Raw genomic sequence first — 6,000 nt, 5'->3', positions numbered from 1 at the left:
CTTTGTTCTTATTTATTTTTGAAAATTTGGAGAAAACCCTTCCCCGTCTCTGCTACGTGTATCAAGAGTAGTTTTTTTTTCTTACAACCCAAGAAGTTTGGCTGCTGTATGCTTACATATGCTCAAGCATTATATCCTCCAATAAGTATTTCCTCATCAGTGAATACATAGAGCCGATCGGCTTTTTTGTCAAATTCATCAGAAAGCAGTTTTTGTTTTTCAGCCTCACAAACATTCTTGTACCGGGCCTAGGTTTTCCTAAGGATGGTCTTGGTTAGAAGGGAGCATTTGTCCAATGGTGCTCCTCTTATATTTCATATGGCAATTTATTCTTTTTCATGGATCCATCTTTGCACCTAATAAAAAAAATAACAAATTTGGATAACTTATATAGCGCCATTTTCGTAAAATACTACCTCAAGGGCGCTTCACTGTGAATGAATTGGGGAAAATATTATAGTGGAAATGATTTTGCAAACAAATGTGTTTTTAGTCTTTTTCTAAAGATCATCTCACTCTCACTATTTCTAACCATTGGTGGAAGAGCATTCCGCGCCATTGGACCCACAACAGCAAAGGCACGCTAGCAAATTTAGTGCGCTGGTAAGATCACTTTGCCGATCGCAGTTGTTGTAGCCGATCGAAGCGTGAGACGTCTATCGACCAATTCATCCGGAATACACAGCTCTTTTAGATACTCTGGAGCTATATTGTGTGTTGATTTATACATGAGTAGGCAGAGTTTATACTCAATCCTTTCGGGAAAGCGTTACCAGCGCAGTTTGTGAAGTAGTGGGGTGATGTGGCTGAATTTAAAAATTTAAAAAATCAGTCTCGCTGCTGCGTTTAACACTGATTGCAGTCGAGTCATTTTATTGTTTGGTAGACCCGTGTATGTACTGTTACAATAATCGACTCTAGATATTACAAACGCATTTATTAATTGACGGGCAGCATCAACTGGCAGATTCTTGCGAATGCTTTTAATTTGCCTTAGCTGATAAAAACATGTACTTGTTGTTTTGCTAATTTGAGTCTCAAGGGAGAGATCAGAATCTAAGAACACGCCCAGCAGTTTGACGGCCGGTGTAGTGGTACTCTTTGGATTGAGTGGTGTCGTGTTATCAATCAAATTCTGTCATTTAGGTGTGGCCATCCAGAGATGTTCTGTTTTGGACGGGTTTAATGTCAATCTGTTTTTAGCCATTCATTCTCCTATTCTCTCAATGCACTTATTAATAGAGTCAACAAGTTCATATTTTTCCTCTGGTTTACAATAAACATAAATTTGAGTGTCATCCGCATAGCAGTGAGACCACAATCCGTGTGACTTTATTATATTTTCTACGTCTTTCATATAGAGAAGGTATAAAAGAGGACCTAGGACTGATCCTTGCGGTACACCAGTAGAGACGGAATGATTAGGGGAAACCTAAATGGTGCATAGGGCAACGTATTGGATAGGTGCAATTTTTACTCAATTTTTCATTACACAAAATCAAGGTAATTATATAAGTCCTGCGTTCCATTTGTGAATACAGAAGTGCAATATAATTGGTGCAATACAGATGGCGTAAGTATAAAAAAGTTATGTCAAGTGATATTACTTGTATATAGGAATTAGTAGATGGGGAAAGAATTGTTCTTTGTCACCTCCGTGGTATAATGGTTAACGTGTTAGGCTACCGTGCTGGAGGTCTCGGGTTCGATTCCCAGGGGGGTGAAAATAAATATTAGTAATTTTACACTGTAATATTTATTGAATATTACCCTGGACTAGTCCCTGAAGCGCAGGAGTGAGTAAGTAACGATCAAGACAATACTACGTCCATACGACCCAGTGGCCTATGCACCATTGGATGCGGATAAGGGTTAGAAGAATATAATTTGTGACTGTATTTTGATTTTCCTTTTATAAGTAAGTACTGATAAAAAAAATCTTACTTCATTTTATATTACAAATATTTTTATGTAATATAGTCTTTATGTATAATGATAATAGAGGTGATATTCAATGTATACTTTAAATGTTATTCTAGCACCTATTTAGTTTCTTTCTAGAAGTCTCTAATGCTGGTCACTCACGACGAGGAAAATAGTAGATTTTGTTACATTTTCTCTGGTTTTGTAACGTTCAAGTACGAAATTTGGAAAGACGAAAGATTTCACTGCCAACCTGGCGATATGACGCGAAATCATTAGTATATAATGTTTGTATATAAGCTTCGTTCGAGTCTGGCCGGGCGGCCGTTATGAATTCATTGCACAAACTAATTTATGTAATTCATTGTAAACAATAAATGACAAGCCGGGTGATCTCGTGTTGAAAATAACCATTATATATTGGAAATGTGAGTACTTCATTATTGGTAAGGCGTTTCCTCTCATTCCGCCGTTTGCCAAACAGCTGTCAAACAAATTACGCAAGAAATTTGTCTCGACTGCTGCTCAAATAAGCGCTAATTAGAAGAAATATGTATTCTATAACCTCCGGAATGACCCCATCAACAGCATTGCAGGTAATCAACTGTTTTTGTTGTTGTTTTTCATGCCTGAAAAACTGCAATCTTCTTTGTGTGAAATGTCATTTTGACAGTCCGTTGACAGCGAGTCTGTTTTCATTATTGTTTTTATGTTATATTTTAGGTAAAGTACGGACAACCGGCATAGTTACAAGCACATTTATTGTCATATAATGTTATTTATTGCACTATATGCATATAAAATAAGATTCAACAAACACAAAAGATGTCATTCAAAAAATAGCTACAGCACGTGGCGTATAGATTTTGAAATGGTTTTCCAGTTTTACTTATACAGTTACAAATGTCAATTTACTAGTGGGTGCAATGCTTGGCCATGTTTTGTTCACAAAGAAATAGGTATGGATGATAATTAATAAATAATATTGGATATATGATGTAAGAAGACCAGCCCGACGAAGCTTGCAATCGCAAAACCGGACTGGACTCTTTTGCTGACAAATTTCCAGCCCCCATCTGTGCTCCACGAGTAGTTTTATGATGAGGTTGGAACTCTTCATATCAACCCCTCCGAGAAGCCTGCCACTGTATACCTTATAAGACCATCTTAGTGTATACCGGTGTCTGATATCCTCACATCGGAGATCGCTCAGTGGGTCGTAATGCTCGCAATTATTTTTCAAACATAAAAACTAATTCTGTAACTTTGTTACCTTTTCAGACTCTTGCAACTATTGGCAAATGACTTGTCGCGGCAGAAGGGTTCCATTTCCCCCATTGTGTTGGCGCTTTGGACAGTTTCATTTCCTAGCGCTGGATCAGAATATATAAACTACAGAGGACGATTCGGCATTGTTTTATTTGGATGTGTAGCCAGTAATTACTGTTTTAGTGTTTGCAGATATGTATAGGCAGATAGATGATATAACCATGAAACGTGTGTTATTGCACAATTTTCTTGGGAGTTATTCATCGTGACTAATATATGTATACTCTCCCCCCTGAAAATAAACATATTATGCTCTTAAATATGTTTTTATTTTGTTCATTAATGACCGAGATCCTTGAAAAATATCATCCTATCCCGCTCTCTGTGATCTTACAACATTGGCCTTAATTTTTTACAGAAATGCAATCTAAAGTAACTAACTGACCATCACGCCGCTTCCGCAGGGATAGGCAGAGAGAATAGAACACCACACCACGCTACTCTTGTCTTTGTACACATTCTTCTTTACGCATCCCCTCACACATCCTCCTCCCAACCCTTATCCGCACCCCAAAGGTGCATAGGGCACTGCATTATATAGAAGCAGTGTTATCTTGATCGTTAAATACACGAAGGAAAGGTGATCAGCCTTTCGCTTCAGGTACCAGTCCAGGGTCATATTAAATATATATTTGACTGAAAAATCAATAATATTTATTGCGACCCTCTTGGGAATCAAACCCGGGACCTCCAGCATGGTAGCCTAGAGCGCTAACCGCTACACTATGGAGGCGGACCTCATACATACCCGCCGATTATTCGGATTCCTGAATTGACCACTTTCAATTATTTTAAATACTTGATCATGCCAAGTTTTGCCCGGTCATCCTCTGCTCATGTTCCCAACAAGATTCGCCTCATAAATTTGTTTAACACTCCTTTCTTCGCTCGTTCGTTTAGATCTTTTATAACTAACTAACTAACCATCACGCCGCTTCAGGCAGAGAGAATAGAACGCCACACCACTCTGTCTTTGCAAACATTCTTCGCCTCTTCCACGTTCATGCATCTCCTCATACATACCCGCCGATTACTACGACTCCTAACCTGACCACTTTCAAGTATTTAGCATACCTGATCGTGCCATGTTTTTCTTGGTCTTTCTCGGCATAAATTTGTTTTGCCGTTCTTTCCTCACTCATTCGTTCCACATGTCCAAACCATCTCAACGCACCTTTCTTAATTTTATTGATAATGGTTATCTCCGCTTTGCATTCCTTCCTTATTTCACTATTCGAACATCTATCATACATCGTTTTGTCGCACATTCTTCTGAGAGATTGCATTTCGACTGCACTCAGTCTACTTTCATCCTTCTTTTGCCAACTCCATGTTTTACTTCCATACATTAGAGTTGGAACCAGGACTCCGTTGTGCACTGCCAGTTTAGCTTCCGCTGATAGGCTTTTATTTGCCATAACTGATATTATTAGAGGGTATTTCTTTTTCATCGAGAATTTTAATGACTTCCTTTAATCTGACTCTATCGAATGCTTTAGTAAGACCTACAAAGCAGAGATAAGCTGTCTTATTGAACTCTATTGCTTTTTTAACTAATTTGTCTAACAACAAATGTGTTGAACTTATTTACGTCCGAGTTCACTTAGATCTTGGTTCGTTTAGATCTTTTATAACTAACTAACTAACCATCACGCCGCTTCAGGCAGGGAGAATAGAACGCCACACCACTCTGTCTTTGCAAACATTCTTCGCCTCTTCCACGTTCATGCATCTCCTCATACATACCCGCCGATTACTACGACTCCTAACCTGACCACTTTCAAGTATTTAGCATACCTGATCGTGCCATGTTTTTCTTGGTCTTTCTCGGCATAAATTTGTTTTGCCGTTCTTTCCTCACTCATTCGTTCCACATGTCCAAACCATCTCAACGCACCTTTCTTAATTAATAATGTAATAAATAATAAATAATATATATAAATAATAAATAATGTATGTAAAAATAAAAATAATAGATCAACCTGGCTGATCGGTGATAATATGCGTGAATAGCCTATAAATAAAAAAAAGACATTCATAATAACAGCAATGGGGGCGCGAGATAGAGACAGGCATGAATATAGAAAGAGGTAGAAAGACATTCGCCGGAGCTAGCGGTTGAGTTCGGCTTCGTCCACAGAACCAAAGATCAATTAACGAACATCTATTTACTTATATTTCTTCTTTTTTTATGGCTATTCACCCTTCTAGCCAATGCGAGTTATTTTTTATTTATATATTATTATTTTACTCTTTTTACAATTTAAAAAAGATAAATGTTTGAGTTTTTATTATTTACAAAAAAAAACTTCAATTTCATACTATTTCTGTGAGCCTGAGCGGCTCATTATTAGAAAGTGGTATGAAATTGTGGTAAAGTGGTTCGAACCGAAAAACTTTGATTAAAAAATCCGAGACACTAGCCACGGGACCACAACCCGATACGATTTGAATTGATATCGTTTGTTTTCCTGTAATTGGGGTTAGCTTCATTATTAAGTTAGTTTGTTTAGTTAGTTATTTTATATATTTCATACACATTTACAAATGATTTTCAATTAATTTTGTTTGTTAGGGGAGGTCGATGAGATTGAGATGTTAGTGGAAAATGGAATTGGATTGAGAAGACAATACTTGACATGTAAATTTATCTTAAAATTTTCGACTAAAAAATATAATATTCTGATTTAAAAAAATGATAGTTAATAATTCCGAGGGGGCGTCAGAGGCCTGCACTTGCAGGGCATT

The sequence above is a fragment of the Brachycentrus maculatus genome, unplaced genomic scaffold (genome assembly GCF_059751285.1).
Source record: "Brachycentrus maculatus isolate JH-2025_06_01 unplaced genomic scaffold, ASM5975128v1 h1tg000147l, whole genome shotgun sequence".
NCBI lineage: Eukaryota > Metazoa > Arthropoda > Insecta > Trichoptera > Brachycentridae > Brachycentrus > Brachycentrus maculatus.
The sequence above is the reverse complement of the archived record's forward strand: the minus strand, read 5'-3'. Positions refer to the sequence as shown.